The sequence below is a fragment of the Phalacrocorax aristotelis genome, chromosome 1 (assembly GCF_949628215.1).
Source record: "Phalacrocorax aristotelis chromosome 1, bGulAri2.1, whole genome shotgun sequence".
NCBI lineage: Eukaryota > Metazoa > Chordata > Aves > Suliformes > Phalacrocoracidae > Phalacrocorax > Phalacrocorax aristotelis.
Window position 1 is genome coordinate 137,690,709 of NC_134276.1, and position 15,089 is coordinate 137,705,797.

General features: G+C 41.2%; 1 protein-coding gene across 5 annotated transcripts in view; it reads right to left on the reverse strand.

Annotated features, from left to right (window-relative positions):
• Nucleotides 1-15,089, reverse strand: part of FAR2 (fatty acyl-CoA reductase 2) — a 155,440-nt gene that overhangs the window by 118,305 nt on the left and 22,046 nt on the right. Inside the window, exon 1 of one of the 5 annotated variants that reach the window (XM_075111666.1) lies at nt 11,018-11,133. The exons of the other annotated variants lie outside the window; for them this stretch is intronic. The gene's annotated coding sequence lies outside the window, so the exon portion shown is untranslated. Of the gene's footprint in view, nt 1-11,017; nt 11,134-15,089 lie in introns of those variants that run through there. 5 annotated transcript variants of the gene reach the window in all.

Below are 15,089 nucleotides of genomic sequence, written 5' to 3' on the forward strand. Positions count from 1 at the left end.
TTTCTCATTGATTAAATTAGAACAGTAAAGATACTTAGTTTCCCATCCTCGGAATTGTTGATTTCTCTGACATGAAAGTTAAAGCCATTAAACACAGTAAGCTGGTCATACTATCTGTTCAAAGGGGCTTTCCAGATTTGTTTGTGCAAAGGGAACATCTGTTCAGGCAAGGCATCTTTCCAAATTTGCTCATTTGACTGGCTGCCCCTAACAGCTACATTGTCATCCATCACCTGCCACCAAAGCTGCAGATGACCAGGAAGTTCATGAGAGAAAAATGGTCTTATCTTACAGCTGCCCATGGACAATATTCAACTGTAACTGAAAACATTAGCAATGCTTTCTCTCCCAGTCCCTTTGTGAGACTAAACAGATGGTGAAATACACAAAGACACAAAAATCCTAGCTCTGGTGCAGTCAGTGGCGAAGGACTGCTCCTTTCAGCAGAACTGAGGATCACGCCGTATTTCCAAGCCACGTGACATTTGACACCACTGTGTACTCCTCCTTCAGTCTTTTGCGATAGCCAGGAAAAAAAGGTGTGGATTTGCCTGTTTTCAGTTGCAACAGCCATCTAATTGGGAGGTGATTTAAAATCTTTGTTGCCCAAGATCGTTCATGCGGCATTTGAAGGCGTTACTTCCTTCTCCTCAGTGAGGCCCTCCTTGATGCACTGCAAACTGGTATTAACTGCACTTTCAGCAGGAGCCCATTCTAGCTGAGGTCTGGCCTTCTGTTGGTGCAGGTCTTTTGAGCCTGCTTGTGCAGCGGACACGCTCATTTTGCCAAGCACCAGCTGTGCTCTTCAGAAATCTGATGTCACCGAAAGCGGCTGAATTGCTGTGGTTCTCTGCAGTGAATCAGCTGCGGTGTCTCACAGCGTGAGGTATGGCCAGTCCCATGTATGAGAGCCACCATCGTGTTAACTGTTGGGCCACCGGCCAGTTTTTAAATCTTTCACGCTACTAGAAATGTGACCATATGATCTGTCCTCTTGCTGCCAGCAACCCTGCCTCCTCCTATAGTATACCTGTAACCTACCTCCTTATTTCCCAGCTATTAGACTTTTTGATCTGCCCCGGCTCAAAATGCAGTGGGGTGTGGAGCAGAAGTCTCAGGAAGCACCCAGGAGCCCTGGGTAATGACAGAGCTGAGCCCACCAGGCAACAAGGAAAGCACAAAGCTCTCTGGCAGCGAACAAGGAATATTCTAAAATATTTCTAGGATACAGAAAGAAAGGAATGGAGAAGGAGGATGAAAGCTGACCTTGCTTCTCCAACTGAATCAGCAGATTGCAGATAGAGAGGAGGGGCATGTTTGTTTTCAAAACAATAAAATACAACCAGCACACATCATTCCACATCTACCATGCTTAACAACACTCTTCACACAATGCTCTTCTGTTACATTCAAAAACCAGATCCTTTGGGGTTTTTTTTAATAAAAAACCAACACACCTGTGTAAGAAAACAACAAACTAACCCCAAAAGACAATCCCTTCTCCTCACAAAACAACAAAAAAGGCCAAAGACTATCCCAGTATCGTGTCAGCACTCTAAAGACACGACACACTCACCAAAGCAAAATGGTCGGCTTTCTGTAGAGCCGTGTTTACCAAACTCTTTCATTTGTAGCAGTCAAGATCACATTCTGCTGAAATGACCAAAGAGCAGACCTGCACCTTGCAGCAGAGGACTGCAGCGATACCCTGGTCCAGCTGTTGCAAGCTGCTTCCGGAACTGGGAGTGATAAGAGGAGCTCCAGGCAGCACTGCTCCGCGCTTCACTAACGTTACTCCTGTAACCCTCGTGCAGCGCTGCCAGCTGATACTCTTGAACGTACCTTTGAAGATCTAAGCCCATAACATCCTGTGGCGCTGCTGTGACACAGACAGAAGTACCAGCCCAATGACTGCTCTTCACACAGCCCTCCATTGTGCAGCACAGACATACCCTTAACTAACACCACCTCTTAGCTGTCTTTTTTTTTTTTTTTTTTTTTGTCTTTTTTCAGCCATTTCCTTACACAAGGGACAGAGCATCTCAGCCAGTAAGTGCCACAAAGTAACTGACTTGGAGCAAACCGATCCTTCTGAAGTCAAGCAGAGCAATAGATTTGGATGTGCGCACCGCCATTTTGGACATGTGTGAAAAATACCATGGCTGGAAAACAAACACGTGATTTAAGAGAGAGAACATAAATGTGAACATGTGCAACTTTTAGGTCTGCAAGACTTAGAGCTGAGGGCAGCACCTTACTATTTTGACTATTTTACATCCAGGGAAATGGGTCTTTGCAATAGGGAGACAATTTCTCTTCCTGGTCAGGAAGACCCTTAACTTTTAATTCTTATTTTAGTCAAACCGTACTTTGACTAGATGAAACTATGTTAACCTATGAAGGTATCAAAATGACCTCTGTGCCTCTGCCATTTCCTGGGCCTACCTGTTGAATGTTTGCATGCCCTATTCACCAGCAACACCAAGAGCAAAGTTTCAAAAACATAGTCAAAAAAACCCAACACATACAGAGACAAAAAACCTCCCAAATCTTGTCAGATTCTGCCAGGATTTTGCCAGTTAAATTGGGGCAGGAGGGGTGTTTCCTCCTCTTTGCATTATCAGGATCGATTTTGTCAGCAATTCAAAGAAAGTTTAAATAACGAAACTTCTTTTTGCTTAATCAGTTTTATTTGAATCTGGTAAATGTTCTGATAAGCAAAAATGTGTAACTACACGAGTAAATTCTGCTCACTAAGAAGTCTTTCCACATAGGTACCAGTATTTGCAGTAGCAATGGGATGGGAATGAAAGATGATCATGAGGAAAACAAATGCAGCTCAGTCAGGAAAAATGCAGCTGGGAGAAAGATCCAAATAAACAACATTAATACTAGAAGGGATTTTCAAACACCATGGTTTTACTCAGTGCACCTGGCATTTAGAGGATGTTGGAAAACCTGTCCTTTTTTTTTTTTTTTTCAGTTTATGATATTTTTAGATAAAACTATTAGAATTTTGGCAATTTTTTCATAACAAAATGAAAGGTATAAGTTTTATTTAATTTCTGGAATATATATTTAGGGGGAGTTTTCCCATCCTAAAGGCTGCATTCCGGTTAGCAGCAGTGTGAGTGGTGTCAGTGCATTAAGCCTAAGATAATGTCTATTTACAGTCATATCAAGGGCATGATGACAGGGACATTAAAGCTTGTCACTACAGGTCATCCCTCATAGTGAGGGCCCTCCCAAACTTGATTCACCTGGAAACAGGTATCTCAGCTATTGAGTCAAACCTAGATGGGATATGACCTGATTTTGGCTAAAGAAATTAAAGCACTTTAACCACTGCAAACTAATACTTTGCCAAAATTGACCTAGGACCTTTTTCCTAGATTAGTCCATACAGAACTTCAACAAACTGCTCTCAGGAACCAGTGCCCTTCTGAAAATATAGCAGGAGTGATCAAGAGAAAGGGAGAGGGAGATGAAAATGTAATGAAGTTTTGCAAGAAAAAGGGTGTAGGAGCAGAAAGACAGCTATAATGCGCTCTGTAATAAAACATCATTCAGGTGCAGGGAGTGAGCCATATGGTCTGATTCTCAGTTGGCAAGCAAACATGTTTCCAGCCTTGAGGGTTAGGACTATGTTTCAAAAACAGCTGGCTGGCTATATAGTAAGTTTTCCTAAGATAAGGAGAATTTTCCTGGGGCTGACTGAAGGACAGAATTGGTGCTCCTTATCATCTGCTTGGATGAATTAGGTCTACAGGCTTGATTTAATGCAAAACCTGGATGAAGCACTTATTAGGGCAGCCACGGCATTGTCCTGGTGGGGATGGAAGACAGACCAACCTGTGATGCTCCCACAAGACAAGGTATCTGCTCCTCAAGCAGAAACTGAGAAGCAAACCAGAGTAGATTAGAGAGTAGATTTAAAGAGAGTCACAATTTCACCTGCAAAGCCAAGACAGACAAACATCTAAATTGTCACTGCAATCTCTGTAAAATAAACAGATATTCTAAAAAATATCTTAATTATGCATTGTAGGTTAAGTACTAGAGAGTGATGAAAAGAAGCTCAAAGGCTAGGGAGATGGAAGATCTTACTAAGCAGATGATCCTAAAATGTTGTGTTGGAAGAGGCACCTGTTGGACTACTAGGGAGAGATGGATGTGGCAAATGAAGGGCTGCAACATGGAGCTACACCCATAGCCTTCAGTCTTTACACCCCTGATACAGCCCCCTGATGTGCTTATCAGAGTACACTTTTATTGTGTGAAACAGGCTGCTCCTGCAGTGTTGTTTCCTTACGGGATTATTAACTAAGTGTCAGACATGATATGTTGGAGACAGCACAAAATGCACGTACCTTGAAACAGCATCATTGGCACCAAGCTCAAGCATCTTAAATGCAAGAGTAATCTGATGCAGCCACTGACTTCTCCCAATATTTAGTTATTAAAGTTTATCAGGTACTGCTATTAGAGGCTAGCAAAACCTTTCGGTCAAAAGTTTCTTGGTGAAAAATTAAGATCTTGGTGATGTCAATGTTTTTAGAGCTATACTAATTTTGGTGTCAGTTTCATATAATTATTTGGGGGAAGGGATAAAATAAGCCCCCCAAACCCTAAATATTTTATTTAAAAATTTAACAAATGAAACAGCTTTGCTTTAACATTTATCACTTTTGTTTACCTGGTGGCAGGTGGGGCAGCAACCTGAACAGTTTATTTTAACCAGAACAGTTTTCCTTCTCAAATTCATAGGCCAGTGATTTTTCCTCTCTGATTTTTCAGAGCTAGCACTGATCTGAACACTGATTAGCCTGAATTCTTTAGCTACAGCAGCAAATAGTCCTTATACAACAACTGCACCTTTGCCTGGGTAAACTGCCCAGAGATGAGCCATATTCTTCAAATATGCTTCAAAAAAACTGTAGAAAAACACCCTGTCTAATGCTTGCTTAGGAAAGGAAAAGAGAAAGAAGCCACGTAGAAATAGCTCCTTTTCATTCTGCCGAGCTCCCACTTGCACACACAGATGTAATCAGGAGCAGAAGTGGGGGTGCTGGCCCAGAATGAGGGATGGAGATGTCTCCAGCCTGCACCACAGCCATCCCCACCCAAGTTGCAATACTTTCCCTCCTCCTCCCTGGATGGGTGTGAAAAATCAACACATGGAAGAACTGCTTAGGCTCTGGCTTCTCCCCGCTCATCCGCATAGGAATGCAGTCTCTTCATTTATCTCCAGGCTTCTGTTATCTGCCAGTGCAAGTATTGTGGCATAACAAGGTGGAGGACATTTAATAGACATGCTATAATAAGCTTCAATCTCTGAAAAATGCTATTAAAAGCAGAGACTCTCCTTTTCTGTAACTCCTGTGTTAATGAAACATTCCTTTAGCCAATAGAAAATTTACAAACTGTGTACTGTTGCTTCTGCTATTGTAATTTATTGAAATAATAGTCTTACATATGTGTCTTCAACTCTAGTTTAAGACTGTGGAGACTCCAAAGATGCAACAATTTTAATAAAGTGAACTTCTGCTAATCTTGACTCCAAGGATATTATCCTTAAGTACTATTAACACAGCCTAAGTGCCGTCTATCTCCTATCACACAGGTGCCTATAGGCACTTTTCTGCTCCTCTACACCCACCTGCATGCTTTGCTGGTCTGATGTGAAAGCCATGATGGCACAACTCACCTGAATCTTCCTTGCATGTTACACCTTGTGCTCAATTACCTAAAATCCAAAAATCTTTCCTTCTTAGCATCCCCAATGGTGCTGATCACCTCTGAAATAACACATCTATAAACGGAACACCCACCACACACACACAGTTTTAGGATTCTCCAACTCCTTACTGCTGTTTACGTGGTAACTAAATTGCCACCAGTAGCACCCAGCTTTGCTGGTTGGGTCATTTTTACATGCCTGCCCATCACCAAACCCCTCCAACAACATGCCAAGAGTAACTGGTTACATTATTTGTACAGGTATTGTTGCACAGACTAGGTGGTCTCTGTGGGTAAAGACAGCCTCACTCATGCAGCAGGAGAATGCTCACAGTATGGTATGCAGCAGACTCCCATCCAGAAGGACCTCTGCTGACCTTGTGCAAACACCTCCCAAAAGCAGGGAGGTGGGGAAGCCCAGTGCAAGCCCACCTGAGCGGCTCCATCTACTCTTGGTCATGTTTGTCAGGCTTTATTAGCGAAGGCAGTAGTCTCAAAGCCCTCAGCAAAGAAACGACAGTGATGGCAATCATGCTCAATAGATGCGAAAACAACGGAGAGATTAGGTAGAGGGAAAACACAGAGGGACAGAAACTGAATCAGTTAAGTACAGAACACAACCGGCTTCCTCACGTAATAATCAGAGAAAAGGAGGACAAGACTCATCCCCACTGGAACAAGATAAAGGATTACATACACACTCATTTTGGCTCCTACACTGCTGCCCATGGCTTAGCACACCAGAGGGGAAACTCATTTTCGGTGTATCTTTCACTGACAAGATGGCTGAAAGATGAAGTACCCACTTCCAACTGTTGTATCCAGCATCTGGGAAGCATCTGCTGAGCAAAGTGGTTGGCTGGCTATAGACCATCAGAACACAGAATACAGGTCTCCTAACATTGTTTTCCTCACTGGTCATACAGATCTCCACAACCTAGGTATGGAAACAAGAGGAGTATCAGCACAGGAGGCTGCAGGAAGAAGAAAATGCTGGAAGCAGGTTCCCTAGTTGCGTTGCTTCACCAGGTCATCATGCCTGAAACACAGCTGGTGAAACAATACCAGATGGGGTTGAACCCTTCACATTGCATGTGGGAACATGGAGCAAGGGAATTATTGTGGTTCTGCCCTGAAAAGTACTAGTGAGGCACAGATACTACTCCAGAGCTCACACGCAGCATATGAAACTCGTTTAGTCTGCACATATCTTACAGTATTTGTTACATCCTTTAGTGTTTCCACAAGTGCCCAAAATTATGTTAGGAACTTGGCCTTACGATGGGTGCGTGCTGCTGAACCTACAGCAAGTGCATAGACAAGGCGGCAATTTTTTTCCAAGCAATCCCAAGATGGGTGGACTGAATCCACGTGTCAGTGTCTTTCTAATGTAGGGTTTATAGTACACAGCCCAGTTATGATAGCCTATCTTACTGGGGTGCAAGGACGAGCAGTTGCTTCCTGACAGCTACATCTACATCACTTTCTCCCTTCTTGGAAAAGCGGGATGATAAACCACTGCATCACATGAGGGTGATGGTTGCTATTACAGGAGCTACCTTGAGGCTCTTGCCTCAAGGCACAGCTATTATATTCAGCTATGCTAGCATGCCTCTGTACTGCACATAACCCTGTCATGCACTTCACAAAAGGAAGGCATTGTGCCATGGAAAGATGCAAGCAACCAGTACGACAATGTCAAAGCTGCAGACCAAGATTTTTGAGGCTAATAAAAACGGGTGGGATAATAGCAGTTGATAAAGGGGTATAGTGGTAAGACCATGCATAACGAACAGTGATGCGTATGGAAGAGCAGAGGATGACAAGATGAAGGATTTATCACTGTTGTCTGACATCGGGAGGAAAAAAGGGTGGAAGAATGTATTATAGATATCTGATACAACATGCATAGTCCCTCCCACTTTACACCCCCTGCAACCTTAACTCTTAATTACAGTCTTACTAGTAGATTGATCAGACGGGAAAGGAAGAAGAGAAATAGTTGGCAGGCAGAATTTATACAAACACATATCTACCAGTATTTTAAGAAAAAAAAGGACAAAGAAAACAGTGCAAAAATATGATAGCTAAGGGCACACAGTGTTCATTAACCATAAATATGCTTTTTCAAGGAAGACCTTTAACTCATAGCCTCTTCCTGGAGGAAAGAGAAATAACTTACAACTCCAGCTTCGGTGCTAATAATTTTTTCAGTGATTTAAGAAGCTTACCTTCTAACTGTTTGGTATTCCCTTTTTACAACTCGCATTGCTAAATTGCAGTCATGGGCCCAGAACCCATCACTTAAGTCTGCACCAACATAAACCAAGAAGACAGCCCGTGACCAGAAGAGCCCAACTGTTTAAAGCAGTAGCTGGAAGGATGTATTGACAGTGAAAGCATGCATATTTGAAAGGAAATATATTCCAATTAGCTCTATTTAGCACCTCATAGCAGGAACAATGATTTCTGTATGGCAATTTTTGTAATTAATTGTGTGTACCTATTTGACACACTCAGTGTGACACAGTATCACATGAGCTTTTATAATAGCTACCTGGGGAAAAAAACAATTCATACTGGTAAATACCATGTATTTGTAATCTTCTTTTGCTAGCAGGGAAACATGTATAGAATGAAAAACGTGTTTAATATCTGCTATTCAATAAAAAAAAGAGCTACAAGCGAGCAATCTACAATACATAGACTTCTACTTATTTTAGGGCATTGTGGGGGGAGCAAAGGAAGCGCTTTCTGTAAATCTCATTTATGAAAAATATGGCATTACATGAAAAGCCAATCACAGCAGGATTCCTTCCATTTTTCAGATACCATCAAATGTTTCTACTCCTTGTACCTGGACAGGCAGAATTAGGAAGTCACATTAAGAGTTATTTTTAAGAAAGATTTATGACTGGTTAACAACTTCTAATTAAGCCTCTCACTCTTCTACACTATTGCTATGAAACATCTTAAAACAGCATTCACTAAATGCCTCCAGCTGTCCCTGCCTAGCTGCTTTTGGGTTTCATCTTTCACACAGGTACTCCAGCTACTATGGTAAGTAACTTCCTGAAGCCTAGCTCTCAAGTTTAAAAAAAAGCAATCGCTCATTTTTCCTTCCAGCTGGTGGGCAGAGATGATAGGTGACTGAAACTGTTCATTTCTTACCACCTCCAGCAACTGGATTTGTTACGTGCACATCCTGCACATTAACGACAATAAAACTCTAGGTAGTAGCCTTTGATTTGCGAAATCACTGGCTCTGAAGGGTGAGCAAGGAAAGAAGCAGCTGCTCAGTCTTCTCTGCTGGAAATCACTCTTTGTATATCTGACAATAAAGATGTTCTCAGCCTGACACTATCAAATTAGCAGGCAACAAACACTTCTTTCATGACATCACTTCCCTGGTTTTCTGCCACTGATACAGATGCCCTAAACTGTGGCCAAAGACTGCTCTTAAGGGGGTCTATGAATGACCGCCAAATTCTAGCAGTTGAAAGATCATATAGAGACATATATATTCTAATTTTCACAAAAAAGAAAAGGTTCAGAAACACTGCTTATGCCAATCTAATCAATATGCTGCTTGGGAAAGGAGGGGGTTCATACTGTGTACCACAGCAGGCGTTGAGATTGGAAGGCAGGGAGAGTAACATCAGGTACCAATCTGAAGATTTCATAGATGCTGGTATCTTCTGCCCTTTCCATGTCATCCTAGCTAGAGGCAACATGAAACACATAAAACAGCCAGTAAATTGAGCAGATTACAAGCCTTGGCACTTACTTGAACTTCCCATGTCTTTGCCCCTAGGTTTGATGTTGTAATTCAGGATTGCTCCCGTCTTATCACTGCTACATACTCTATCTAAACATAAGAGACCTTGAAGTTTTCATGCCAGCATTTATTAATAAATACAAATGAAAATATTCTCATTTTCCTATTTTGGTAGATGCATGGTTTAGAGAGAAATATAAAATAAATCCAGACTCCAAGATGGAAAAAAAAGCCCCCAACAAACAGCTACCATTAAATATAAACACAGTTATCTCTTCAGGCTTTCTGAGAGAGAGGTCACAACAACCTTGACGTATTACCACAACTGAGACACAAGATAAAGTTCCCATGGTGTTCCTATTGTCACATGCTGTTTGCTTCTGTTGATCCTCCCATGCTGGGATGCTGCATACACACTGAGAGCTATGGTTTTTCACCAGAAAGGTAAAACACCATGTTTGGCAGAAACTGAGACAATCCTTACTGCATAATGCTTGAGGCCAAATAAAGTAAGATATTCCTTCTCCCCTTCTCCTTTCTATGGTGATAATTCTTCAAAAGCCAGTAAAAAAGGGCATTCTTGTTGATCATCTTTTATGCTCACCCATACAAAAAAAATATCCCTTCATACATAAAAAGATTTCAGGAACAACAAATATGAAATATGCCCAAGTTAAAAAATTTCCATACACCCTTCCTAGTTTATTCACCTTTGACTTTTGTAGCAAGTACATTTCCATCCCTGAGACCTGCTAGAGAACAGAACACATGGGAGGATAATGGGACAATAAAAAGTTTTATCAGGATTTAAAAAAACAACAGAGAGACAAAGCAGTATGCCCCAGATTGCATGACCACTGCTAAAGAACAAGACAAAAGTTAATACATCAGCCTGAATACACAGTCATGCTTGTACTGCGGTTAAGTGGTACTTTTCTCCCCAATTCCAATAACCTTTAATCCCAACAACTGTTCAACTGAACCAAAACCCTTTAGAGTTAAAAGCAAGGGTCAGCAGCCTGGTAGGGCTGTAAAAAAAAGAAAAAAACCACCCCACCTTCTATCCTCTTCGAGATGTTACACAGATCAGGAAAGATGTTTCGCTTACATGCAGGGGCACGTACACATCGTACGGGCATGCTCTGTTCAGTGCCAGTTTGCAGCACTACTACGCTCCTGTCGGTGGATAGTCAGTAATTCCTAGGCAAATACTTTTCTAATTATTTGTAATTACTATTTTTATCAGTATTTATATTCAAAAATGCTACTGTATATTCACAGCAAGATGTAGGGAACGCGCAGCAGCTCTCAGCTGCGGTGCCCTTCTAGGAAGGCTAACACGCGGTGCCAGGAACAAAACAAGTCCCACAGCCCTTTAAAATGAAAGAGAAAAAAAAAAAACAAACAAAGACAACAAAAAAACCTTTTTAAATTATGCCAAACACCTGCAATTTCAGTTTTTGACTCAGCCTGCCCCTTACAAGAAAAATGCACAAATACCTTAATATGCAGGTCAAGGATCCTCAGCAAGGACCCTCAAAACTCTCTGCTCCATCACGCCAGGTGGGGGGATGCTTGCAGACTTGAGGGCTGAGGTCAAAGCCTCCCAAGTGAGCTGTGACTCCAAGGGTTTTGTCTCTTTCCCTCTCTATGACAAATAGCCTAGTGTCTCGGGGCACATGGTGCCAGCACTGCCCACAGAGCCACAACGTTCAGGCACTGTGGGTCCTTCGGAAGCAGGCAGAAATGTGCTGGAGCAGACAATTTGCAAAACTCATTTTATTGGAATTTTTCCGACTAGATCCAATGATCAGATTTCCTTTTGCCGTATATGTAAATGCATTGGCTTAGGCTGTAAAACACAGCACCTGGGTGCACGTCCAAATGTCAAAACCATTTCAAAGGCACCACTTTGAATAACAGTGACTTTGAAGTTAAGGTGGTTGTTTCGATTATCCCTGGCACTTATGGGGAGTGGGTCTCAGTCAAATGAAATATATGACAAGGAATCATCTGACGTTTATAAACTCAGAAATGGTTCAGAGTTAAAAATCAGAAAGACAGCACAACAAAAACGAAGTTACTATATTATCTTCAAGCCAAACTGAATACTGACCTTTCCAAGGAAGTTTTCCTCCTGCATGGTTCCACGTAGAATTAGTAAATGGCGAATTCTTAACTTTTTTACCTCTATTCAGAGACTCACTTGTGAATGGATTTTTAAAAGCAGCTGTAAAAGCCTGTTCAGTTGTCTGACAGGAAGCCTGTGAGAGATACGACTATACTTCATGATGTTACTAGGTTTTAGCTGTTCTCATTAATCACAGAAATAATACAGCAGTGCTCACCTTCAAACACACTTAGGAATTATGGAGAAGGTGCTGCCCTTTCAAATTTCCAAATGCACATTTGCTAGGTCTTGTGGGCCTTTTATGGTCTAGCAAAGCTTTAAGTCTAAACGATACAGACATATAGCTTAGTGGAAGTGGCATCTTCAGTCCTTCTCTGTTTTCTTATCTTCTCAAAAACAGCTTTGAGAGCTACGCACATGGATTTTACAAAGCACTGCGCTCTCACCTTCAATTTATATCAGCCGTTCAGCTTCGAATAGCAGTTTGGTATTTGCCATCTCAGCAGAACTGCCCTCTAGGAGTTGCATCTCTAGCCAAACCTCAAAAGAAAGAATCACTTCTTGGCATAGGCAGCTCCTCCAAGTGTGCTCTGCCTCCTGCCAACCACTTTGGTTGAGCCTCAGCCTCCAGCACTCAGCGACAGGAGATGCTGCCAACAGGAGCACAACTGATGCTCTCGACCCTTCCAGTTCCTCTCTTGTCTCAGAGCTGTATCCAGAATTAGCTGCAAAGATCTGCAGTGACTTAGGAGAAAAGCAACTCCTGCTCCAGTACGATTTTTAAGGCTCCCATCAACTGCATCTTCTCACAGTGCCTTGACTTTTGTCTTGGAGGGAAACGCTCAGTGGAAGGTGGTTGCTTTTAACACCCGTTTCACATCATCATCTGTGTTACCCAAAGTTTACTAACTCAACAAGCACAGTGCAGAATTCCTCTCTGTTGCCAAGCATCTGTTTGACTCAGACAACACTGAAGCAGGTTTTGCATGTGTGTGTGAAAGATTAGGATAAAAGTGGTTTTGCTTTAATGCACTGCTTGGCAAGGAAAAAAAACCAAAAACAACCAGCAAATCCCATCCAAAACTAGGCTTAGTTGTAAATTAGCAAGGACAGTTGAGTGGCAATTACTGCTGCCACAATTCAAGGTAGGAAATTCAAGGGTCCACTAGAGACTCACCCAAGATGCATAATTTTGTAATTAATGAAACGGTTTTCTGAATTTAGGGTACATTGTGTATCACTCCTCCTGGAGTGAAACACGGATTTTGTTTTGCGGTTTATTTAGGCACATTGTGGACCACAATTAAACAACAAGGAATTATGCATATATATATTTCCTCTACAATATTTTTTTTGAGAAGTCTTCCAAACTTCCCAACTGCCAGATAAACAAATCAAGCACTCTAAGTAATTCAAGCATGCTATAGACTGTACTCTACATAACATGCCACTTAGAGTAAAACCAAACCCAAAGATAAAAACCTCATTATCAGGTTAACTGTTTCCACTAGAAGAACACAGCAGAGGCAAAGGGGTGAGCAGCAGCAAGCTTATCTCAGGATGTCTCATGAAGGCCTTGGAGCCTGAAGTGGAAGGCTGTTTCCAAATTCATCTTGAGCTTCTAAAGTTAGCACTAATAAAAGCTCATGCAAGCAAAAGATGGGGGGGGCAGGGAAGAAAAAAAAAAAAAGGCAATTAATATTGGGATAGAGCTCCAAGTCTGTTGAAATGGATGCTGGTGGTCTACAGCTAGAGTGGTACTGAATTCCCACAGGCTCAGCTGCTGTACCAAAATCACAGCATCCCTTAGTCAGCCACACCCTCTTTCTCCTAGAAATGGATGTCCTTTTATTATTTCTGGGCAGACTGCCAATGCTCTTTAAGACAGGTGACTTTATACACAGCTGCAGTAAACTCTCCATAGCTAACTGTTAGGATGGCTTTCCACTTCAAATACTATTTTCTGCACTCATTTCTTTTAAAGGAAATAATGCACCTGAATTCCTTGCATCTGGAATCCATGCTACAGCTGAATTCTTTTAAGCTTTCTATGAGCATGAGGAATTAAAAAAAAAATAATCATTACAGAATGGACTGTTGTTAGGAAACCTCTTCAAAACAACTACAGAGAAATTTCATAACACTCCTTTTTGGCACATACTTTCTCTTTGCTTGACCATCCTTCACAAACTACAAATTAGTTTAATTTTATTGGGGAAAAAAAATATCGCTAGACAAGGACATAATATATGCCATAATGTAGCAAGAAATAAATCAGGATGCCTTCATTAAATCCATGATTTTGGAAAGTACTCCTGTTCAGGACAGTATCTGAAGCACATCTTTCAAATGGAAACAAACGATAAAGTTCTAAAAGGCTATAACTTTAAACTGTTTAGACAACAGGACTTTACCTGGATATGAATCACAGGTGTAGACAGAAGACACAGACTACTCAAAAGCCCAAGATGCTTAAGCATAAAATATTAATAAAATATAGTGCTGTCTTTAACTCCTATGATAGTTCACACTCTGAATGAACTTCAGCATCTTTGCACTTTGTAATCACATACAGACCACAAGTACCTGCAAAAGTCTGCATGAAAATAACAATGTTGACATTCTAAGTGGCCGTTGTTGTGTATTTCCCCCTTTAGTCCTTTCTTTTCTCCTGCTGATGAATGCCTGTCTGCTTTCTCTTAGAGGAAATGTGTCAGACAGCAAAAGCAAGATGCTCCAAAACATTTCATTTTGCTTGGGCTGTGGCTACTAGTCAAAACAAAGATTACATCACTACATGCCAGTACAAATTTGCAACTAAAAACCAATACACTCAATGATTTTTTTTTTAATGAAAAAGAAAACAAATAAATTGTTTTGTAAATCAAACCGCTACATATTAGATGTGGAAGTTCTTGGGAGTGTTTATTCTCTCTGCTCCTTCTCAAAAAAAACCAAACAAACTCCACAAAACAAACCCCTCAGTAGATGCTTACACATAGGATTGCTAGATCTGAACTTTAAAGGTCACCATGACTGTGTTGAAACACATGATTCTGGGAGCTGTAAGATTAATTAAGATGAAATCATCAGCAGCTAAATGGTGTTTATTAGAAAACAGTATTGCACAACGCCTACAATCTAACACTAGAAGCTGCATAAAGTTAATCTAGTTTGTAATGTTAACTACCGAGACCAAATTTGCTAAAAGGTCTTTAGACCCATACTTCTTAAATCTGAAGTTTACAGATGAGCGTCGCATGTGGCCGAGTAACACTTTTTAAATTTTCCTTTCCATCTTTGGCAACGTTTAAAAGACAAAATGAAAAATGAGGAAAACAAGGTTTTGCAAGACTGATAAATTAAGTTTCTTGCTCATGCATAAACCAGTTGGCAACAACCAGCTCTTCTCATCCCCTTCTACTTCTAAGAAACCAAAGC